Below are 25886 nucleotides of genomic sequence, written 5' to 3' on the forward strand. Positions count from 1 at the left end.
TCTACACCACAGCCACAGCAACATCACATCCGAGCCGCATATTCGACCTACACCACAGCTCATGGTAACACCGGATCCTTAACCCACTGAGTGAGGCCAGGGATTGAACCTGCTATCTCATGGTTCCTAGTTGGATTCATTTCTGCTGCACCACGACGGGAACTCCCCATTTTCTGTGCTTAAATATGTGTCATAAATCTTAGTATACCGGTCAAAATATGTAAGATATGTACCTTTACTTTTCAGTTTAATTTCTATTTGAACACCCATTTCTCTAGCATGGTAGAAGTCTAACTGTGGTTAATGTGGTATCTCTATACCTCCACTCACCTTTTCCTTGGGTTACGTTTAAGACCTGGAGGGCTTATGTAGGTCCAAGCCCTCAGAGCTGAGGAGGACATTCAGTCACACATGCATCTAAGACACCCAGTGGCCCGTCCTGTTCTCGCCCTCATCATGCAGGTGTTCTTCCATCTGAATAAGGCCTTCAGGTCCAGCAGGGCTCTCAGCTATAGTCACACCTTTCTAGCTCTTGAGAGTCATTCTGCTGCTCCCATGCCATGCTGGCATTTGTAAAGCTCTGTGGAGCCTGCAAAGACCCTCTCTTGCCAATACTTAGGGGCTATTCATAAAATAGGGCTCAAGTCTCCTTTGCTCAAAAACCCAAAAATGTATCTGGGAGTTTTGCTGTCTTACAGAAGCATGGTTCTAGGAAAAGAGTGCTGGGTCCTGACTATCCCACCTCCTGTGCCTAGGAGTCTGGTGATAGTCAGGGGCTTATTGAGGGGAAAGCCTTGCTCTTACTCTTTATGTTTTCTCCTAAAATTTTCCTGTGCTGTGAGTCCTTACTAGTCTACTGAGGTTCCCCATCTTTCTAGGCTTATGATGTCCTTAGTATGTCAATAATTTTTTTAATGACATCTGTAGGCCTAAACAAACACATAAACAACAAGCAAACAGATAAAAAAGGACAGCAGGAAAACACAAAAAGTCAAGGAACAGATAACAAAGGGTGAGCTCATAGAAAGGTCGATGGAAAACTGCTAGCCCTGTGGGTCCACAGCCAAAAGTCTGGAGCCACTGTTGGTAAATCAGGACTCTAGAGGAAAAAAAAAATCCACATATATTCAGTGATGGTGGTCAGGGAGAATGAAAAGAGCCGAAGAAATAAAAGTTTTATTTAAGAAGATCAGGAGAGAACAGCCTTCTCAGGTGTCTGAGCAAAGAGCCCTCAAAGAGAAAAAAGAAGAAGAAGAAAAAAAAAAAAGAAGATCTCATTGGATTCTGGGGCTGGAAAGTTATACAGACAGAATAATAAATAACCAAAAAAGCTCTTTGAGAAGGATTACCTATCTTGCAATAATTTGCAACTCTTTTATTGTCATTACCTGTAGTAAAGTAGTTATTAATGTCCTCAACAAGAATGATAGCTGCATCAGTTACTAAGAATGAGGGAAATCAGAAAATAAATGATGTGAGGAGATTCCTGTTTCCAAGTTTATAAATACAAGAGGAAACGTTCAAATGCTCTGGTGGTCACCACAAAGGCAGTTGGTTACTATACTGTCACATTTCCAGACAAACTGGGTCTAAGAGTTTTATTTGAAACTGCCACAATTATAAAAGCCAATGAGTATAGAAAGGACTCGCCATCCCATATAACTCAATTCTGACCTTAATTACATGGGGCGTATTATAGCGTAAATACGAATTAAATATTCATCTCTTTAAGGCACTTTACTAGTAATAAAAGCCTGGTAGTCTGCTGGTCTAATGCTGTAATGAATTGTAATGACTTTGGGGTGGTTGAAAACCATAGACCACGGTTCTCAGTGCATAAAATCCTGACATATTTGAACAGGGGTAGATGTGCATTAGTCCATTAATGCTGGATGATAAATAATCACAAAAGCCAGTGGCATAAAATAGCTTGCATTTATTTCTTGTTTACCCATTTGGTGTCAGCTGGAGTTCAGCTGCTCCAAGCTTTAGCTGAAGGTTGGGCTTAGGTCTCTTACATGAGTATTCATTCTGAGACTGAGGTCAAGGGGTAATGGCTATCTAGTGGAAAATTTTCTGATGACAGTGAGAAGGAGTACAAGAGGGCAAGCCCAATCACACAGGCACAGTTCAAGCCTTTGCTCATCTTATCGGTCAAAGCAAGTCAAAGGGGCAAATCCAACATCAATGGGATATGGAGGCATATGCCTCAGACAGAAAGAGTAAGAATGAATGCTTCCTTAGTAACAATTTAATCTACCATGGGCTGCTTTTTACATTACTTCTATTATTTCTCAAATTTTAAATTAAGTTCAGATTCAATTTTAAGTAACAACCACCCCCGCCACCACTACCATACAGAATTTTTTTTCATACCCATAAATGAAATCCACAGGAAAGCAGTCTCAAGTGACATGACATCTTCATAATCTCCAGAAGCCCAGTGCCTTCTCTCTAGCTCTATTCCTATTTCTAGGCCACCTCCTGATCCCAGATGTTGATCAAGCTTCAGCCATCAAGTCCACATTCCAGACAGCAAGATGGAGAACAAGATGAAGAAGTCTTATCTCCTCCTCAGAGCTTGCACACAATTCTTTTGCTTACATCTTATTGGCCAGAAATCACTCACATAACTATACTAGCAAGGGAAGATAAAAATTTACACTTTATTCTTGAAAGTCTTCAGGTGGCCATGTTTCCTGTGAAAAATAATAGGATTTATGATGTTAATACACTATCAGGGAAGAACAGCTGTTGGTGTAAACAATTGGTCATGCTTGCCACAAAATTTCAAAGAAACTGTATTCTTGCACTACCAAGCTTTTAAATAAGATATTTAATTTCTTCTTTTAAATTCTTATAAAATTATGGTTTTTAACAGAAGACATGATAAATATCTCAAATTAATTTCTGAATTATTTTTAGTTATAACTGGAGCTGCTGAAAAGAAAACGGTAGAAGGAATGAAGTTTCTAACAAGTATGTTTGTTTTCAATGGAATTTATTATCAGTGGTGTCTCTACTGTCTCAGGTTCATCTTGAAAATGAATTCCAAGAGAACTATACTATATCTTTTCACTGTAATATGTTAATTCCAGTACATGAGTTCTTGAGAGATTTTCAAGAAGAGAACATTTCCTGTTATGAATAAATGGTCAAGATTTAAATTAGCCCACAGACATTGATAGATCACTACTTTTTTTTTTTTTTGTCTTTTTAGGGCTGCACCTGTGGCATATGATGTTCCCAAGCTAGGGGTCAAATTGGAGCTGTAGCCACTGGCCTACACCACAGCAACACAGGATCTGAGCCTTGTCTGCAACCAACATTACAGCTCACGGCAACACCGGATCCTCAACCCACTGAGCAAAGCCAGGGATTGAACCTGTGTCCTCATGGATACTAGTCAGATTCATTTCCACTGAGCCACGATGGGAACTCCTGGATCACTGCTTTTTGTCATGATTGTTAGCCTATAATCAAGGTTGTCCAAGATCTGTTCCTAATATACTTTTCTAGGCCTATCGTATACAACTCCCTCTTTTTTTTTTTTTTTTTTTTTTTTTTTTTGGGCTTTTGAGGGCCACACTCACAGCATGTGGAAGTTCCCAGACTAGGGGTCAAATTGGCACTATAACTGCTGGCCTACACCACAGCCATAGCAACATGGGATCCTAGCCGAGTCTGAGACCTACACCACAGCTCATGGCAAAGGCAGATCCTTAACCCACTGAACAAGGCCAGGAATTAAACCCACATCCTCATGGGTGCTAGTCGGGTTTGTTAACTGCTGAGCCATAAAGGGAACTCCCTCTTACACAATTCTTTTCATGTATCTTTTATAAATTTATGACATGCTGCAAAATGTCAAGTATTATTTGACTTTCTCAAACAAACTAGATCAATTGTGCCACCCAAATATATCCTATACCTTTTTTGGTCTATGCTTGAGCCATTTCAATAGAGTGACTTCCATCATATCCACTGTAAACCTACTCCTTCATTTAAGACTTAAAACAAAAATGTACTTCCTTACAAAAGCCTCTCTAGATTCCCATAATCAGAAGTCTAAATCCAATATAACTGTATATTATATTCAGTATTTATTGAACATCTACTATGTATCACTGTGCTAAGTTTCATTCATAGCATTTACAGTGTAGTGAGGAACATTAATCAAATAATATTTTCTTATGTACCTACTGTTACAACCTAGCTCACATTTTACTTCTGCTGTTCATCTTCCTTACCTTTACAAACACTGCAAAAAAAAAAAAAGAAAAAGAAAAAGAAAAAAGAAAACCCTGAAAAAAACTGTCTTTTCATCTATATGCCCTTTTGATACCTAGAACTATGCCTTGTTTTGTTAGTTAACTATTCAGCAAAAATGTTTGCTGAGTGAATATTCTTTGTTTGTTTCATTTACTTCTTTCCCCCTATCTCCAGGGGAGGCAATTAAAAGAAGGTATCTTACCATTATGTTAACTGTTATAGAAAAAATCATTTAAATTTGAAGCACACATTAAAAAAAAAAAAATATATATATATATATGTGGACTGAAAAAATGCACAACCTAAAAGTTGAGAATTATGCTTCATTTGGTGGACTTGCTGAGGACTTAAGCCCAGGAGGCAGCCTCTCAGATAGCTCTGAGGGACTGCTCTGAAGAGGTAAGGGAGGAGCCAGGATATATAGTAGTTTTGCCAAAAAACAAAAACAAACAAAACAAAACAAAACCCAGGTAACTGAACGTCAAAAGATTTATGCTAACTAAAGAAAAAACAAACATTTCAAGTTAATGAATTTAGTGATTTTCCATGTATAGGAAGATGCAAGAGTCTAGGCTCATTGAAATCATTCCTTTGATATGCACCTAAAGTATCTAGGGCCAGTATTCTATTTTTCTCTATCCCCTCAGGGTGCACATTCTGGGGGCAGCTGCAGTAGATAATGGCTTGATGGCCACAACATCCTTTGTTTACTGATATGGCAGGGACATTTTTTCATCTACATTTGTGTATCTTCATTACTGAAGTGGTAAGGATGGAAAAGAACCTACAAGATGAAAATTCAGTCTCTGCCTTATTAGAAATACACAGTGTCCCAATGTAAGATTATGTAAATTTCAGGAGACTAAGTATCAGGTATCCAGTGTCCAGACTTGCAAACACTACACAGATGAGAGAAAATCTCTGTCTAATCTTTATCTGGTTTTCTGTGATTAAAAGAAAGAAAGAGCTAATTATAAATGTTTCTTTAGGCATTTCTGAGAATACGTGCATCCTGTATCCTACAACCACTGTATAATATGATGTTTTCTGGCTCAGCAGCCATTTCCTTGTTGCTATTGATTCAGGCTTCAATCTGTGGAGTGGATCATAATTAGGAATCTGGTCATTCTTTCCCCAGCTCAGATTCAATTAGCCATATGCTACAGGCAGCAAACACAGTGGATGTCAAACTTCAGCAATTATCAAGGGGAAAGAAGGTCGTGGGGTCAAAACTGTGGATTTAAAAAAAGCTCTTGAGGTAGAGGCAAACTCCTAATTATAGAACATTAATCAGAATTTTGTCTAGTCATTCATCAGTCATCTTCATGGACCAGCTCTGGAAATAGCAACCTCTCATCCATGTGGGACAGAAGTGTGGAGCTCTGAAAGCAAAGGTATCAGAAAACGAAATGAGTAAATACGCAATTCTGTTTACATTCACCATCTCAACAATGAAGAAAAATCAACAGGCGTACAGAATATGGCAACTGTACTTTTAAATGAAGGCTCTTTGGAAGGTAGGGGTTTTGTGTGTGTGTGGTTTTTTTTTTTTAAACTTATAGAGGCTGATTTCAAACAAGTGATTTACTCATTTTGGAACTCTCTATTCTTAATTAGGGCTGTGCTGGGTCAGCCCTGCGGTGGGAAAGCCTTGGCATGGAAGATCATCATTAAATTCATTTTAGTCAAAAAAAGGTGAAATTAAATTTAAGCATTCATTTGACATTGAAAGCTGTGTTAGTTCTGAAATTTTCTTCTGTTACATACTGATTTGTTAGAGAAAGGGGGTTGGAAGCCCTAGGAGTAGATAACATTAAAAAAACAAAAACAACAACAACAACAACAACAACAAACAGTCAAAAGAAAACCAGTATTGAAGCATGAGGTTCTTGAGAAAAAACTCACATAATTAGGAAGGCTCAGTGAAGAAATCTACCACTTTAAAAAAAACCTATTAATTTTTGACTAACCTACCCATTCATGCTCTTCTCCAAAGAAGAAGGAACAGGGTTACAATACAGCCACACTCCATTAAAAATAACATTTATTCAACAGCAGGATTGCCTCCTGGGCTAACTCTCTCTTAGAAAAGGCCTATTATAAATCCCAGTAATTTTCCCATGAGTTCTACAAAGAGTGTTTCTTCGTGGTGGGGTTGAGTATTTTATCCACTATAATTTAAATGTCTCAAAGGATGTCACTTCAAATCATTTCCCTTGGGAGGTTGCTCTAGTATGAAAAATATCTTCATTAAGAGATTTCTCTAGTTTTTAACCCAGAATTTTTCTATTTTGTTTTATCTGGCATCAGAAATGCACCCTTTTCTCTCCAGCCTTGACCAATGAACTTTATTCAAGAAGCCAGTATGCTCTAGAATGAGAAGGTGGTTGCCTTTTTTTCATAAAATAATGACTTTATCTTGACTGTACTGAGCACATGAAAATTCCTGTTTGTTTCTGTCCACTTTAGTTATGTGTCTTTGTCTGTAGATAAGGTTTGGAGAATTTGGTCAAGAAAAAGCTGAGCTTTGGCTAGGGGAGGATGAAAGCCAGCGGAAAGATTTTTTTTTTTTTTTTTTTTTTTTTTCTGTTTAGGGCCATAACTGCAGCATATGGAAGTTTCCAGGCTAGGGGTCGAACTGGAGCTGTAGACTCTGGCCTACATCACAGCCACAGCAATGCCAATTCTGAGCTGTGTCTGTGACCTACACTGCAGCTCACAGCAACTCCAGATCCTTAACCCACTGAGTGAGGCCAGGGACTGAACCCATGTCCTCAGGGATCCTAGTCGGGTTTGCTACCCCTGAACCATGACAGAAACTCCTGCAAAGCGGAGAAAATTTTTAGATGCAATTTTTTATTCTCATACAAATATAATTTTTTTTTTTAACATTGATGGGTTAAACTTTAATCTGGTGAAATGGAAAATGAGGAAACCAAAGAAGCTGTAAGAACATGGGTGGAAAGCTTCAGAATTGCTTTCCTTTGAGGTAAACAAACTGGGAAACCATCTTGCTAAGAAGTCAGGGTACAGATTTCCAACTCCTGTAAGAACTTCTACCTAAACTCTTTAGCTTTAAGCATGGTTACTGTAATTTTAATAACTTAATTGGAATGACAAGGGAGGTGAGGGTTGCCATAGCCAACATATTAAAAGACTGTCAAGAAAGGCCCAGGAGCTTGGTGGGAAGAGAAAATTTACTCAGCTGCACAGGGGTGAGGATCTTTGTCACTGGCTCCCTTGTGGTTTTCAGTGTGTGTGCACATTGGCTGTTCTCCTATGTGAAGTAAAGCTCTCCAACAGAGCTCCTAGAAGGTTCATAGATGGGGTAGCACAAGAAAATATGTATATTTTCCTCCTCTCTTATTAAAATAAAATATATTTATATTGTTTATATAATTATTAAATATATATATTACATATATATATATATATTTTTTTTTTTTTTTACTGAGTTTAATTAAAGCTCCATGTGGTTTGAAGTGGTTGCTGTCCTTTCTGACAATCTTATAATTCACCTTTCATAAACAGAAAACTCTTAATTCCTTCATTTAAATCAGTGACATAGCTTCAGTAAGGATTGTTGTGTTGGGCTGTGATATAGGATTATTCAAGGGACAATCCAAAGGCCAGGGCTGAATCTAACAGGCCACTGGTTGCATGTAGCAGTGTCACTGGACACCACCACTGCTTCATGTTGAAGGTTTCCTTAAGCTTTTAAATTTTGAAATTTAAGACACATATAAGGAAATCCTGCTATATGCAACAAAGTGGATGGAATGTGAAGGCATTATGCTAAGAGAAATAAGTCAGATAAAGACAGATACTATATGAGATCACCAATATGTGGGATCTTAAAAAAAAAAAGGGCTGAACCTGCAGATATAGAGGACAGATTGGTGGTGCTAGAAGTGGGGGGTAGTGGTGAAATGAGTGAAGGTGGTTAAAAGGTACAAACTTCTAGTTGTAAGATAAATAAGTCCTAGAGATGAAATGTAGAGTATAGTAATGGAACTGAGCAGAACCCTGAGGGCACCCTCCCCTTATTCCACTGCCCTGTCAAGAACAAGGGTCCCTCCATATCTCCTATCTCTTATTTGGAAAAGCTGGAGACAGAGTTCTTATTGTGGCTCAGTGGTGACAAACCTGACTGGTATCCATGTGGACATGGGTTTGATCCCTGGCTGTGCTCAGTGGGTTAAGGATCCAGCATTGCCATGAGCTGCAGTGTAGGTTTCAGACCTGGCTCAGATCTGGCATAGGCCAGCAGCTGCAGCTCCAATCTGACCCCTAGCCTGGGAACTTGGGAGTTTTCACACGCTGCAGGTTCGGGAAAGACAGGAAGGAAGGAAGGAAGGAAGGAAGGAAGGAGGGAGGGAGGGAAGGAAGGAAGGAAGGAAAGGAGGAAAGGAGGAAAGGAGGAAAGGAAGGAAGGAAGGAGGAAAGGAAGGAAGGAGGGAGGAAAGGAAGGAAGGAAGGAACAAAGGAAGAAAGGAAGAAAGGAAGGAAGAAAGGAAGAAAGGAAGGAAGAAAGAAAGGAAGAAAGAAAGAAGGAAAGAAGGAAGGAAGGAAAGGAGGAAAGAAAGGAAGGAAGGAGGAAAGGAAGGAAGGAAGGAAGGAAGGAAGAAAGGGAGGAAGAAAGGGAGGAAGAAAGGAAGGAAGAAAGGAAGAAAGAAAGGAAGGAAGAAAGGAAGGAAGGAAGGAAGAAAGAAGGAAAGAAAGAAAGAAAAGAAAAGAAAGAAAGAAAGAAAGAAAGAAAAGAAAAGAAAAGAAAAGAAAAGAAAGAAAAGCGAAGTGTCCCAGGCCTAATCTCTCAGGCGTCCCTGAGTCACAAAAGAGACTCAAGTAGCTAATGATTAGGACAATAGAGTCACAGACTTGGTGTCTGATGCACATTCCTGAGTTGTTTTACAGATGCTGTAATCACCATAGATGGAAAAAGCAAACTGCATGATGACCAGACTGTGGCCATGACATAAACTGCTTCATCTTGAGCAATACTGAATCTATGGCTAGCAAAATTCCAAGAACTGGCTTTAAGAAAATGGGATTAACACTTGTGCTCATAATAATTTCTCTCTCTGTGGGCACCAAAATAATTGTAGCTTGTTCTGCCCAACGGCAGTACACGGGCAACTACAATTGTCAACAAAGAGATGCTACAGCCCCATGCTGACATCTTCCACTCTAAGAATATGGTGCCCTGGGTCACCATTAGGAAGATAAAGAAGACCAGTCTTCACTCATATTCCCACAGAAATGCAGTGATGTTCTGATAAGTAGGGATTTGTAAGCAGCTTTTGGCAGGAAAGAAGTCTTTGCAGGAGGCACCCCTTTTGTCATGACTAACCTTAAACCAGGCACCCCCAGGCCCTACTGATCTCCAGCCCAAGCACACCTTTCAGATCTTTCAATCACATGATACCTTGCCTAACTTTGTTCTTTCCCAAGATCAAAGAGGTAGAAATGAAAAATAAATAATTAACAGATGATCAGATCTCTTCCCCAGCTTCCCCTTCAGTAATATGGTGACCAAATTGTGTGACCAAACTGTGTGAACAAGATAATATCTAGAGGAAGATGACAAGAAGTCAATGAGCCTGTGCAGTGGGGGGATGGTGATGACTCTGACTCCCATCTCAATGATTAATTGAGATTACTTACCTCCTTCCCTTTAAAAGTTTCATGGCTGAGTAGGATCTATGGAGGTGGTTTTGGGGGAACACTAAATCCACCATGGCCAATATTCTGATTAAAGCCACCTTTCCTTTCAACTAACATTTGTGAGTACTCATTTTATAATCAGGACTCAATTCAGTAACTATACTCAACGATATGTATTATATATTTGAAAGTTAAGAGAGTAGATCTTAAAAGTTCTCATCACAAGAAAAAAACTTGTAACTGTCTGGGGTGATGGATGTTAACTTATTGTGGTGATCATCTTGCAGTATATACATGTATCAAATCATTATGGTGTACACCAAAAAGAAATATACTATTACATGTCAATTATACTTCAGTTAAAAAAACCCCCAAACCTCTATATTATTACTAAATTAATTTTCAAAAGATACAACTTGAAAAAGCAAAGCATATATAAAAATGTATGAGACAAAAATGTGTGCCCTAATGATTTATCACAAAGCAAACTACCACTCAGATTTAGAAACAGAATCTTGCTAACACTTCCAAAGTCCCTTTCATGTCCACGTCATCTCCTCCTAGCAATAATGGTATTCAATTCCTACTTGCTTTACAGTTGCAATGTATCCCCAAACTCTATATAATTCTATCTGTTCTGAATTTTATAGTAAGTGGAATCCTACAGTATAAATGCTTTCATGATTGGCTTTTTTTTTTTTTTTTTTTTTTGCTCAACATATTTGTGAAATTTACCCAGGATATTATTATAGCTGTAGTTTGTTTATTTCCACTCTTTTAAAATCTTCAACTGTATATACCTAAAAAGTATTTATCCATTTTATTCTCTCTCTCTCTCTTTTTTTTTTTTTGTCTTTTTAGGGCCACACCCACGGCAAATGGAGGTTCCCAGGCTAGGGGATGAATTGGAGCTGAAGCCACTAGCCTATGCCACAACCACAGCAACACAGAATCCGAACTGTGTCTATAACCTACACCACAGCTCACAGCAATGCCAGATACTTAACCCACTGAGCAAGGCCAGGGATCAAACCTGAATCCTCAGATTCGTTTCCACTGAGCTACGACAGGAACTCTTCCATTTTATTCTTAATGTTCATTTGGGTGATTTAAGTTTGAAGGAGGTATAGATAATATTGTTAGGAACACTTTTCTACAGCCTATTGGTGTATACATACACACATTTTGGTTCTCTCTCTTCCTAGGTGGAAATACTAGGGCCTAGGGTGTGCTTGTCCTCAACTCTGTGATAGTGCCAATTTCTTTTCTATGGGGGTTGTACTAATATACTTGACAAGCAGCAGTGGATGAGAGTTCCTGCTACTCTATACTTGCCTCAATGATTGGTATTGTCAGTCTTTTAAGTTTTAGCCATTTTTATGGGTTTGTAGTTAAAAGAAAATTCTCTCTACTAACAATACTTCTGACACCAAATCTGTGGGCTTTTCAAACCAAGAAATTCTCTAATTCTCTGTGGACACTACTCACTGGATATTATACAATTTAATTCAATTCAGACCCTACGGTCTGGAGTTGGCAAAGCCCCTATAGCATAAGGGCTCAGTCCCACAATGCTGCCTCTACTTCAGATGCTAATTGCAGGTAGGGGGTCCCAGGTTACCCCCACTTTTGCCATAGTTGGCTAAAAATGGGTGTTCCTACAATCTCCCTGCTCAGGTTTGATAATTTGTTATAATGGCTCACAGAATCTCGGCAAATACTTGCCTATTACCAATTTATCATAAAGGATGATATAAAGGATACAATGAACAGCCAGATGAAGAGCTATATTGGGCAAGGTGTGGGAAGGGGGTGCAGACATTCCATGTCCTCTCTGGGAGTGCCACCTTCCCAACTCCTCCATTTGTTCACCAACTTGGGAGCTCTCTGAACCCTGCTATTTAGAGTTTTTATGGAGGTTTATTACACAGTCATAATTGATTAAATTACTGGTCATTGGTGATTAACTCAAACTCTATAGTCTTTTTCCCCCTCCCTGGAGGTCAGTGGAGGTGGGACTGAAATTTCTAACTTTCGAATCCTGCCTTGATCTTTCTGGGCACTAGCTCCCATCATGAAGCCATCTAGGGACTCCAGTGACCAGTCATCTCATTGGCATAAAAAAAGATACTCCTATCAGTCTGAATATCCCAAGGGTCTTAGAAACTCTTGTGTCAAGAACCAGGACTAAGCCAATTATAACAAAAAATGCTCCTGTTATTCCTATCATTCAGGAGATCGCAAGGGTTTTAGGAGCTCTGTGCCAGGAACTAGGGACGGAGACAAAATATACATTTCTTATTATGCCACAGTTGTGTTATCTTATTTAATATTAGGTTGTATTTTCCCCTGAGTTTATATTAACTCATGAGTTGAGTTCCATTCATATATTCACATATTAATTGGCTACTGGATACCATCTTTCATGAAGTGACCCATTTTCTCTTGCTTATTTTCCTTTCTGGTTGTCAGACTTTATTATTGATTTGCAGGATTGTTTAGGGGATACAAAATATTGTCTTTCACTCTGTGGCTTACTTTGTACTTTCTTATTGGTGTCTTGACGAACTTTTAATGAAGTAAAATTTGTAAATTTTTTCCTTTACGATTATGCTTTTGGTGTCCTATTTAAAAAGCCTTTTCCTACTGTAGGTGGTGAAGATCTTCTCCTATCTTCTAGAAGCTTTAGAGTTCCATTTTTCACCTTTAAACTTCCACTCCACCTGCAGCTGGTTTTTCTGAATGGTATGTGACAGGGTTCGAGGTTCATTTCTCCTTGCCTCCACCCTGGCAACCCACTATTGAGATAGTCAATATTCTCAACAACATTTATTGTAAAGTTATGCATTCCCTACTGTTCAGAAGTGTCATTTTAGGAGTTCCCATTGTGGCACAGTGGTTAACGAATCTGACTAGGAACTATGAGGTTTTGGGTTCAATCCGTGGCCTTGCTCAGTGGGTTAAGGATCCGGTGTTGCTGTGACTGTGGTGTAAGTTGTAGACTTGGCTCAGATCCTGCATTGCTCTGTGTCTCTGGCATAGGCTGGCGGCTACAGCTCTGATTAGACCCCTAGCCTGGGAACCTTCATATGCTGCGGGAGCAGCCCTAGAAAAGGCAAAAAGAGAATAAAAAAAAAAGTGTCATTTTAGTCATTTATAAACCTATATATTCATGGGTCCATTTTTGGAGTTTTGATTTTATCCCATTATTTTATTTCCTTTCATTAATATCATATTGTCTCAATCACTTCCACATCAGGGAAATTATCAATGTCTTATAGAGTAAGTTCTCTCACCATAAACTTCTTCAAGAGTACCCTCACTATTCTAAGTCCACTGACGTTTCATATATTTCCATTTTGGAGCCAGGCTAGTCTACTGCACTGTAATATATTTTCTAGAATCAGCTTTTCAAATTCCATAAAAACAACAATAAAACATGTACATATGCATAAACATCAATGCACATTTAATAAGATAAACATATTCTCAAACCAAATAAAAAAAAACTGATTGTGATTTTACTCTGATTTTGCTGAATCTATAGAATAGTTTGAAGAAAACTGACATCTTTATATTATTGAGTCTTCAAACTTATTAACGTGGTTCATCGCTCCATTTAATTTGGTCTTGTTTAATGTCTCACAGGAATGTTTTATAGTTCTCTGGGTTTTTTCCTTTTCTGCTTTTACTTAGAAAAACAAATCCAAGTCCCAGTGCCTTCAGGCTCGCCCCTACCCCAGCCATAATTTAAATAACTTAGAGACAGAGTTGGGGTCAGGTGGGGAGGGCAGGTGGGAGAGGGAGGAGGGCCCACTACCATCTTTCTCTTGGCCGCCAACTTCTTTTCAGGCTTGCCTTTGTGCTCCTTGGTCATGGGACCCTCAGCCCCTCTCGGGCCCACAAGGGCTTTGGGGTCAGCAGTGGAGGCTGCAGCCCTCCTGCCACTGGGCCCATCTCCGCCCCAAGGGATCTCTGAGCAGGTACTACTTAGCCTAGCTCTCCAAGAGCAGGCGGCTGCCTCCTCACTGACAGCAGACTTGGGGTTAGGGTGAATCAGAAGGCACTTGATGGTAACACACGTTGGATGCCCACCTCAGCTGTCCACTCCCTCTTGAGCATGCTGACACTCGCCGTGGCACCCACATTTGGGTAGAAGATCTTGGTCAGGAGGTAGGTCTTGGGTGGGAACGCAAGAAAGTCCTTCCCCAGCAGGAGTTTCATGTGGAATAGGTCTCTGGCATATGGAATCCCCTAAAGGCCCTCAGTGAGGTCGGTGAAGTCCTCCTTGCTGGGAATGACCTTGACGCCATCAGGTGGGTCAAATGGTGGCACTGTCCCCTCCTTGAACACCAGGAGGATGATATGGGGGGCAGGTTCTCCACATTGGAGTTCAAGAATGCAGCTGGCCAGGGGAGGGTCCTCCCACCTCTCTGGCTGCCAGCTGGTTACTGGGGGGCCCAACTGCTATTGTTACTGCTCTGGTGCCCCTGCTCCACTTTCAGTTTCCTCTGGGCAGTCACGCACTATGCCTGCAGGTCCCCCCACCATGGGTGCTCATTTTTTTGTTTTGATTTGTTTTGTGTTTTTTTTTTCTCTTTCAAAATAAATTCATTTATGATTCTTTCATTACACACAGCGGCTTTCGCCATCTGAACAAAAAAATTTTTTTTTTTTTTTTTTTTTGTCTTTTTGCGATTTCTTGGGCCACTCCTGTGGCATATGGAGGGGTCAAATCAGAGCTGTAGCCACTGGCCTACGCCAGAGCCACAGCAACATGGGATCCGAGCCGTGTCTGCAACCTACACCACAGCTCACGGCAACACCAGATCCTTAACCCACTGAGCAAGGCCAGGGATTGAACCAGCAACCTCATGGTTCCTAGTTGGATTCGTTAACCACTGAGCCACAACGGGAACTCCACAAAAAAAAGTATTTTCAAGGAAAGGCTTTTTAGGTCTTTGTTTTTCAAGACAAATAAACACTTATCACGTTTGATTTTGCTATCAAATCCCAGTCGGGTCTACTGCCCTGATAAACTAGAAAGGACTTGGTGGCCCCAATGATGCCTTTTCCTTTCTCCAGCCTCTAAGGCTCTTTGTAGATCATCTCTGTGATGCGATGCTCTGAAACCCCTATAACGTGTGAGGGTATAAAACAGTGAAGGGTACTCCATCATTCCCTATTCAAGATTCTTTGTCATTCAGGATCCCTGTCAGATTAGACAATATACAGAAGATAATATGCCACAAAACACAGCTCTCCTCCTTTATTTCACAGAGAAATTAAAGTTCCAAAATAGATACAGAACCATCTCTCATCACCAATTGTCCTCTAGTTCTTCCCAAAGCGGTCTCATTCCTACATCCCAGATGAGCTACATCTAAGTTGTACCTTCTTCTGGACCTCTAAAGTGGGGAGATTCTGACCCCAAGCCTTCAAGCCTTCCAAAGTTTCAGAAAATAATCAGGTCACATGGGTAACAGAAAAATACACTGCCACACCCAACATTTAAAAAACACAACAAAGAAAAATGTGACCATGGAAACAGCTTTTGATTAAGCCCCCATTAGAGTATTTCTGGAACAAAGATTATTTTTCAAGAACCAATGTATTTGACGATCTAAACCTCTATGGAGGTCACCAACCACTGACCCTAAGACAGACTGTGACATGAGGGTAAAAAAACCTAAAAAGACAAAACAGAGAAAATGACATACTGTTTCAGTTTCCTCGAGGTGTCAGGCCATTCTTACCAGCTGACCAGAGTCCATTAGCTGTGAACCTCCGACCCTCCTTCAAGACGATTCACTTTTCTCTAATCCTCCAGACCAGCGGCACTGACATCTCTGCCATCTTCTCCATCTTCTTTACCTTCCTGCCCAACTACCAACTGTCTCTCGTCAGCATTCCGGTGGGAACGCGATTCAAAGCGTTCTCCTCCAAGGCCTCCACCTACGTTTTCATCTGGATGAGCATACGGTCCATCTCCCACAACTTGCTCCTGGTCCTCAGATACGTGATACGTCTGCCCGTGCTCTTGGGTGAGCGCTGCATGTCGTCGCATCTCGTCAATGATCAGAGTAGGAACAGCCCGCAATCCTCCAGCACATCACCTCCTCCGGAGCTTCCACTTCGTCCAAGTCCAAGGGCCGCATTTTCCCTGTCACTGCTTTACACCCACCTCCCCCCCGACAGTTGCTGCTTCAATGGAAGCCACCCACACTCCCGGCCGACAGTATTCCTGAGTCCCTTTAAAATGGTCCCTTCACGCCTCCCGCTTCGCAATTGCTCTGGAAAGAAACGTTTCGTCGACAAGCAGAGGAACTGCGAACTAGGTGGACCCGCAGCCGTCAACTTGCGCAGTTTTGCGGCACTTTCACGACATGGCGTGTTCTGTTTATCTTTGGTTAGATTTGATATCCGGTAATTGGATGTTTTCAGCTTGCTTAGAAATGGTATCATTTATAAATTTTATTTTCTGACTGTTGCTGATATGAAGAAATGCGTTTGAGCGTATCTCAAGCTTGATAACAGGAGACTAGCCTTCATGACCTGGGGTAGGAAATGTTTTTGTGTGTTTTATGTAGCAACTTTGTTGGACTCTCCTGTTAATGCCGAATATCCGTTAATTCCTTTGGGATTCCTCCCCCCCCTTAGCTTTACTGAGATATAATTGACATATATATCTGTGTAAATTTAAGGTGTACAATGTAATGACATCATATATATATATATATATATATATATATATATATATATATATCTTGAAATGACCAGCGCCATAAGGTTAGTTAACATATCTATTACCTCACATAGTTATAATTTTTCTGTTGTGTAGAGAACTTTTAAGATCTACTCTCTCTGCTACTCTCAAATACACAATACACTATTATTAATTGAAGAGACCATGCTGTATATTATAATCCCAGGATTTACTCATAACTGAAGTGGTTACAGTTTGACCACCTTTCTTCATCCCACACCCTGAACCCCTGGCAATTTGTTCAGTTTCTATGAGTTTGAGTTTTTTAGATTCTATATATAAGTGTGATGGTACATTATTTATCTTTCTCTGTCTGATTTATTTTACCTAGCAGAATGCCCTTAGTTCATATATATTGTTGCAAGCAGCAGGGTTTTCTTCATTTTTATGACACACACACACACACACACACACACACATATGTATCACATTTTAAAATTCATTCATCCTTTGTTGGACACTTAGGTTGTTTCCATGTCTTGGCTATTGCAAATAATGCTGCAATGAAACTGGGAGTGCTGGTATCTCTTAGAGACAGTGATTTATTTTCCCTCAGATATATACTCAGAAGTAGGGAAAAAAAAAAAAAGGAGTTCCTGTTGTTGCTCTGTGGGTTAAGAACCTGACTAGTATCCACGAGGATGCAGTTTCACTCCCTGGCCTTGCTCAGTGGGTTAAAGGATTGCTACAAACCATGGCTGTAGGTCACAGATGCCACTGTGGTCTGGTGTTGCTGTGGCTGTGGGTAGGCTGGTGGCTATGGCTCTGATTCAACCCCTAGCCTGGGAACCTCTATATGCCACGGGTATGGCCATAAAAAGACAAAAGAAAAAAAAAAGAAAGAAAACAGAAAAAGAAGATGTAGAATTTGCTAGATCATATAGTAGTTCTGATTTTATTTTTCTGTGGGAACTCTGTACTGTTTTCCTATACCAATTTACATGCCTTTTTTGGAATTTTTATTAACATATACTCACATATCATCTGTGAGTGATGAAAGTGTTATTTCCTATTTCTTTTTCAATATTTTCCTCCTTTTTCTTTCTTTCTCTCTGTCCCTCTCCACCTCCCCCTCACCTCCCCCCCCCCCCATAATAGCTATGTTCCCTTTCTGCACTGGCTGGAACCTTCAGTTAAGTGTTTAATGGGAGTGGTGACAGCAAACATACTTGTCTTGTTCCAGGTCTCAGGAGGTAAGCTTTTACCATTTCACCACTAAACTGCTCCTGTATATTTCTTGTTGACATAATTTTTGAAATAAAGAAATTCCCTTCTCTTCCTAGTTTGCTAAGAATCTTTACTATGAATAGTGAATTTTATCACAATATTTTTGTCTCTTTGTCTCTTTATTAAGATGGTCATGTGATTTTCCTCTTATTCCATTAATGTAATAAATTATATTGGTTGATTTTTGACTGTTCAATCAATCTTGCTTTTTTTTTTTTTTTTTTTTTTTAGAGCCACACCCATAGCATATGGAGGTTCCCAGGCTAGGGGTTGAGTCAGAGCTGTAGCTAGTGGCCTACACCAGAGCCACAGCAATGCTGGATCCAAGCCATGTCTGCAACCTGCACCACAGCTCATGGCAATGCCAGATCCTTAACCCACTGAGAGAGGACTGGGATTGAACCTGAAACCTCATGGTTCCTGGTCAGATTTGTTTCTGCTGAGCCACAATGGAAACTCCTGTTCAATCAATTTTGTATTCCTGGAATAAACCCAGATTTTTACATTTTGCCAAATTAGATTTGTTAATATTTTATTTGGATTTTTCAATCTGCATTCTGGGTGACATTGGCAAAGAATTTTTCTTTCTCATGATATTTTTGTTATGTTTTTATTTTTATTTTTTTTTACAGAATAAAATACATATATTTAAACACAATTACATTCATACAGATTATTATATCATGGATCTTAAGAAACAGATTAAGTGACTCCCTCTGGAGAAGTGGAATGGAAAATATGCTGAGACAAATAGGAAATCTATTCTATACTTTATCCCATTTTGTATGGCTTTCATCTTTACTATTTAGTATTATCTATTATAGTCAATTTTTCTTTAAAAATTAGCATTATATTAAAATTACGTATATTATGCAACTAAAATTTATAAAGAAGAAAGCCTTATATACCATTAAAAATTTTGTATAGCATAATAAAAAGAATAACTTAACTGGTAAGAATAACAAAAACAATATACCCTCTGAAAATAAGTAAAATATAAAATGCATAAATTGGTTAAAAAACAGTGTAGCTATATAAATATGTCCTCACAATTTGTTACATCGTATTGATTCTTCAATATAGGCATTACACCATTCTAGGTGATGTGATAAACAAGACATTATAGACCTTACATTGTACCATGGAGAGAAATGGTTATTAACTATACAATTGTAGAACTGTATTATTTAATTGTACAGTTGCATTATTTAATTATAATTATCATAAATTCTTTGAGGGAGAGGAAATCAGAATCAGATGTAAGAAGACTTCAGCATTCCAAGAATGATGTCAAATGACCCCCTTCATGGTGGATTATGCACTTATTTTCTATGAGATATATTTCTTCTCCAGAGATTCCTTGTTTGTGTATCAATTGCAGATTTTTGGTTTGCAGTTATTCTGAAGTTTTCATGTAAGAGTCTATATGTATATGAGATTGTTTTAAGTTGTTGGTCTCTTAATTGCAAGTTCATCTCCAGTGTCCTGCATTTGTACCCACCTCTTCTCATTATTTCTGATTTTGGTGGTATAATTGTGCATGGATGATTTCATATCTTTACTGTATATGTAGCTTTACTGGTGAGCCTTGTCATTTGTGGAATTTTTGTTTCCTGTTGCTGTCTTTTCTTTTCTGCCTAGAGAAGTTCCTTTAGTATTTGTTGTACGGCCGGTTTAGTGTTGCTGAATTCTCTCAACTTTTGCTTATCTGTGAAGGTTTTCATTTCTCCTTCAAATCTAAATGAGAGCCTTGCTGGGTAGATTAATCTTGGTTGGAGGTTGTTTCCTTTCATCACGTGAAGTATATCATGCCACTCCCTTCTGGCCTGCAGAGTTTCTGCTGAAAAATCTGCTGATAACCTTATTGGGGTTCCCTTGTGTGTTACTTGTTTCTTTTCCCTAGCTGCTTTCAAGATTTTCTCTTTGTTTTTAATTTTGGTTAGTTTGATTAATATGTGTCTTGGTGTATTCCTCCTTGGGTTTATTTTATATGGTACTCGTTGTGCTTCCTGGATTTGAGTGAGTGGTTCCTTTCCCATGTGAGGGAAGTTTTCGGCTATTATCTCTTGGAATTATTTTTTTCTGTCCCCTTCTCTCTCTCTCTTCTCCTTCTGGTACCCCTATAATACAGATGTTGGTGCGTTTAATGTTGTCCCAGAGTTCTCTGAGACTCTCTTCATTTGTTTTCAATCTTTTTTCTCTTTTCTGTTCTGCATCCGTAATTTCCACTAATCTGTCCTCCACCTCACTTATTCATTTTTCTGCCTCCTGTATTCTGCTGTTAGCTGCTTCTAGTGAATTTTTTTTATTTCAGTTATTGTATTTTGCATCTCTTCTTGTTTAAGTTTTATATCTTGTATCTCTTTGGTCAATGTTTCCTGTAAGTTATCGATCTTTGCCTCCAGTTTATTTCCAATGTCTTGCATCATCTTCAGCATCAACAATCTAAAGTCTTTTTCCTGGAGGCTGAGAATCTCCTCCTCACTTAGCTATTTTTCTGGGGTTTTTCCTTTCTCCCTCATCTGAGTTATAGTTCTCTGTCTTTTCATTTTTATAGGTTTTTGGTGTGGTGACCTTTTTACAGATAATAGGGTTGTAGCCTCTCTTACTTCTGGTGTCTGCCCCCCTTGTGGCTGAAGTCTGTATGGGGGCTTGCTGTAGGCTTCCTGATGGGAGGGGTTGATGCTTGCCCACTGGTAGGTGGAGCTGATTCCAATCCCTCTGGTGGATGGGGCTTAGTCTCTGGATGGGATTTGAGGCAGCTGTGTGCCTGAGGGGTCTTTAGGTAGCCTGTTTACTGAGGGGCGGGGCTGTGACCCCACCTGGATTGTTGTTTGCCCTGGTTTTTTTTTTTTTTTTTTTTTTTTTTTGCTATTTCTTGGGCCGCTCCCTTGGCATATGGAGGTTCCCAGGCTAGGGGTCGAATCAGAGCTGCAGCCACCGGCCTACGCCAGAGCCACAGCAACGCGGGATCCGAGCTGCGTCTGCAACCTACACCACAGCTCACGGCAACGCCGGCTCGTTAACCCACTGAGCAAGGGCAGGGACCGAACCCGCAACCTCATGGTTCCTAGTCGGATTCGTTAACCACTGCGCCACGACGGGAACTCCTGCCCTGGTTTTTCTCAGCGCTGACTCATAGGTGGGGCCAGATTTTCCCAAAATGGCACCTCCAGAGAAAGGCACGCTGCTGAATATTCCTGAGAGCTTTGCCTTCAATGTCCTTCCCTCACAATAAGCCACATTTATCCCTGTTTTCCCAGGATGTCCTCCAAGAACTGCAGTCAGGTTTGACCCAGATTCCTATGGAGACCTCGCTCTGCCCTGGGACCCAGTGCACATGAAAGTCTGTGTGCGCCTTTTAAGAATGGGGTCTCTGTTTCCCCCAATCCTGTGGAGCTCCTGCACACACGCTCCACTGGCCTTCAATGCCAGATGCTCCAGGGGCTCTTTCTCCCAGTGCCAGATCCCTGCATGTGAAGGTTTGATGTGGGGTTCAGAACTCTCACTCCTGTAGGTGAGTCTCTGTGAACCAGTTAGTTTTCAGTCTGTGGAGCTTCCCACCCAGGAGGTATGGGGTTGTTTATATCATGAAATCGCCCCTCCTACCTCTTGATGTGTCCTCCTCTTTTTCTTCTGGAGTAGGGTATCTTTTTTAAGGTTTCCAGTCCATTTGGGTGGAGATTGCTCAGTCTTTAGTTGTGAGTTTTGTTGTTTTTAGGAGAGAAGTTGAGTTCCAGTCCTTCTATTCCTCCATCTTAATCCTCTGTTTTTTGTGTTTTTTTTTTTTTTTTTTTTTTAATGTGTATTTCTGGAGAAGGAATCTTCTTTTTCCTTTTTTTTTTTTTTTTTTTTTTGGCTGTGTCCATGCCTTGTGCAAGTTCCCAAGCTAAGGATCAAACTCACGCCACAGCAGCAATCGGAGACAAAGCCCAATCCTTAACCCGCTGTGCCACAAGAGAACTCCTACACTATTGTTTCTGCTCCTCCTTTGTTTCTGGGTTCCCTCCTTTCCCTGATTAGCAACTATTTGAATCTGCCCTTTGGTATTTGGAAAGGCCTTAAGAGGCTGAGTGAAGCCTGTTTCCTGCAAACAAAAAGATTTTTACCTGGGAGGGCCCCATAGGGCCCTGCACAGTTTCAGTTGTGGTTACTTCTTTATGTATCTAGTTATTGAAGATCTTTTCTAGTAGGTTCCAGTCATTTTCACTGATGGTTGTTCTGCAGATAGTTGTGATTTTGGTGTGCTCATGAGAAGAGGTGAGCTCAGAGTCTTTCTTTTGGTTGCTCTTAATGCATTTGTTTATCACCCAAAGATCCTGGCTTTATATCTGTCATGTTTTGATATCAAGTTTATTAAGCTCCTGCAAAAATGATGGGAAACAATCCCTCATTTACTGTTGTCTAGAAAAGTCTGTTTAAATGTTTGGTAGAATTCACCAGCAAAGCCATCTGGGCCTGTTGTTAATCTCTGTGGGAAGGAATTAAATTAACAGTCCAGTCTTTAGTAGCTCTAAGACAATTTAGGCTTTCTTTTCTTGTGTTTGTTTTGGTAATTTGTGTTTTTGTCCATGTCATATGAATTTTTAAGTTTATTGGCATGAACTTTATGCCAAGTTTATTATTTTTCATAATATCTTCTTATGATCATTTTAATGCCTGTATGATCTATAGCAGGAGTCAGCAAACAAAAGCTCTCAGGCCAGCCAAATCTGACCCTGGCCTGTTTTTGTTTGGGCCAGAGAGCTAAAAATTATTTTTACATTTTTAAAGGGCTGTTAAAAACAAAACACCCACTCCTGGGCATCTATCCAGAGAAAACCATGACTCGAAAAGACATGTACTCCAATGTTCTTTGCAGCACTATTTTCAATAGCCAAGACATGGAAACAACCTAAATGTCCATCGACAGAGGAGTGGATAAAGAAGATGTGGTACATATACACAGTGGAATATTACTCAGCCATTAAAGGAACGAAATACTGGCATTTTTGGCAACATAGATGGACCTAGAAATTATCATGCTAAGTGAAGTCAGTCAGACACTGAAACACCAACATCAAATGCTTTCACTGACATGTGGAATCTGAAAAAAGGACACAATGAACTTCTTTTCAGAACAGACACTGACTCACAGACTTTGAAAAACTTATGGTTTCCAAAGGAGACAGGTTTGGGGGGTGGGGGATGCGTTGGGGTTGTAAGATGGAAATCCTATAAAATTGGATTGTGATGATCATTGTACAAGTATAAATGTAATAAATTTATTGAGTAATAAAAAATATAATAAAACAAAAAACAAAAAAACAAAAAAACAGGGGGTCCCCTTCATAGCTCAGCAGTTGACACACCTGGCTAGGATCCATGAAGATGCTGGTTTGATCCCTGGCCTCACAGAGTGGGTTAAGGATCCAGCATTGCCACGAGCTGTGGTGTAGGTTGCAGACATGGCTTGGATCCCTCGTTGCTGTGGCTGTGGTATAGGCTGGATGCTGTAGCTCTGATTCGACCACTAGCCTGGAAACTTCCATATGCCAAAGGTGCAGCCCTAAAATGCAAAATAATAACAAGAACAACAAACACACACAAGAATATGAGACAGAGACCTTAATTACTTATCTATAAAAATTATTATCTTAATATTTCCTTCATTTTAAAAGTTTTACTCTACATATTTTGTGATTGATGTTATTAGATGCATATAAATTTAGAATTATTATACCTACCTAGTGAATTAAAACTTTTATCATTTTTAGTTGTGATGGAGAAGTACATTATAAGCAGTGGGAATACTAAAAAAAAATAAGTAAATAAGAGAAAATGTGATACATATTTTGAGTAAAGAAATAATACATTTAATTATATTGTGAGATCCATTTAGGAAAATAGGAAAAAAAAAGGAGACTGTAAAAATAGAAGGGACCATCAATCAACTGGATATAATTGATAACTACAGAGTACTTTATCCTGTAACAGCTGAATACACATTCTTCTCAAACTTATATGTAATATCCACCAAGTTAGAGGACATTCTGGACCATAAAACACATCTTAACAAATTTTAAAGAATAGAAATCATAAAATGTCTGCTTTCAGGCTATAATGAAATTAAACCAGGAATCAGTAACAAAAATAATTGGAAAATCCCCAAACATGTGAAAACTAAGGAACATAGTTCTAAATAACACATGAGTCAAAGAAGAAATTTCAAGATAAATTAGACAATATTTTGTACTAAATGAAAAAACAAGTTCAAAATTTGTGTAATGCAGTGAAATCAGTTTTTTTTGGGGGGAAATTTATAGCATTAAATGCATATGTTAGGAAAGAAGAAAGATCTAAAATCAATCATTAAAGCTTCGATGTTAGAAAACTAGAAAAAGATGAACAAAGTATCTCAAATTAAGCAGCAGAAGAGAAATAATAAGATTTAGAGCAAAAACGAATGAAATTGAAAACAGTAAATCTATAGAGAAAAATCAATGAAACCAAAAGCTAATTCTTTGAAGAAACCAATAAAATCAATAAGCCTTTAGCCAGACTAACTAGGAAAAAAGAAAGAGAGGATGCCAGGGAGCAGCCAGGATGGCAGAGTAGGAAAACCCTGAACTGATCTCTTCTGTGGGCACACAAAAATTACAGTTATTTTCAGAGAAACTATCAGTGAAAACTACCTGAAGATTAGCAGAAAATATTTTGTACAACTAAAGATATAAAAAAGGAATCACAATGAGAAGGGTAGGAGGAGCAGAGACAGGTGAAGTTAAAGTCCCCCCTGGCTAGCTGACCCCCAAACAGGAGATGTTCACAGTTGCAGTCTCCTCAAGGAGTGCGGAGTCTGAGCCCCACATTGGGCTCTCCATCCCAGAGGTCCTGCATTTGGAAAACAGGCACACAGAACGTCTGACATTGAAAGCCTGTATGGCTTTCATATGGGAAAGCAGGATGGTTGTAGAAAATCTCACACTACAAAACCTAGTACAGAGGCTGTAATTTGAAAGAAGCCTGAATCTGACCCAGACTGCTCTTGGAGAGACTCTCAGAGTCGGTCCCTCGCTAGGATTATAGATGCTGGTGGCAGCTACTTGGGAGAGCTCATTCTTCCACAAGGATGCTGACAGGCACCATTTTGGAGTCTTCCCTTAGCCATGAGTATAAAGGGCTTACCTCCCAACCAGCCATTTGACATCAGTCTTAGGACTCAACAGAGCAAGCAATAAGTTGCTGGGACACAGCCCCATTTACCACAGGCTGGCACCAGCGGTGGGGTCTCCTCAACCAGCTGCTTCAGAATCTGGCTCTGCTCACTATTGGGCCAACATTGGCCCATGGATCCCTAGGCCCTGGCCCTACCCATCAGTAGGCCAATACCTGCACCCCTGGGACCTGCAGTTAGCATCCCTGAGACCCAGTACCACCCACCAGCAGTCTAGTACCAGCCCTGGGACACTCCAGCAACCACCTATCCCAAGAACCCAGAGTCCCATGGCCAGCTGTGTCCAGGATTTGGCCCCATGCACCGGTGGGCTGACACCACCCCAAACCCCATAGCCAGCCACTCTGGGACCTGGCCCAACTGATCAGTGAACCAGCACCAGCCCCAGGACCCTAGGGCCTGGCAGCTAGCCGGGTTGAGGACCAGTCCCACATATCAATGTGCCTACAGTAATTGGCCCTGCCACAATAAAAGGGCCCACTCAGCCCATATAAGTGATACCTCTAGATCATATAGCTCTTGAGACCAGAGGGTAACATGTTGCTGGGCCCCATGGAACATCTCCTATTTAAGGTCACTCCTCCAAGATTGGGAAAGGTAAACAACCTTCCTGATATATGCAAATAAAAATAAAGAATTAGGTAAAGAGAAGGGACAAAGGAATGTATTACAAAGTCACAAGATAAAACCCCAGAAGAAAAACTAAGCAAGTGGAGATAAATAATCTACTCAATAAAAAGT

The 25886-nt window shown here is 39.9% G+C and overlaps 2 pseudogenes; both read right to left on the reverse strand.

The window, feature by feature from the left end:
- On the reverse strand, positions 1898-16648 carry LOC110260730 (annotated as a pseudogene).
- Positions 13029-15112, reverse strand: LOC100622914 (annotated as a pseudogene).

Source organism: Sus scrofa, chromosome 5 (assembly GCF_000003025.6).
Source record: "Sus scrofa isolate TJ Tabasco breed Duroc chromosome 5, Sscrofa11.1, whole genome shotgun sequence".
In the NCBI taxonomy this organism is placed as follows: Eukaryota; Metazoa; Chordata; class Mammalia; order Artiodactyla; family Suidae; genus Sus; species Sus scrofa.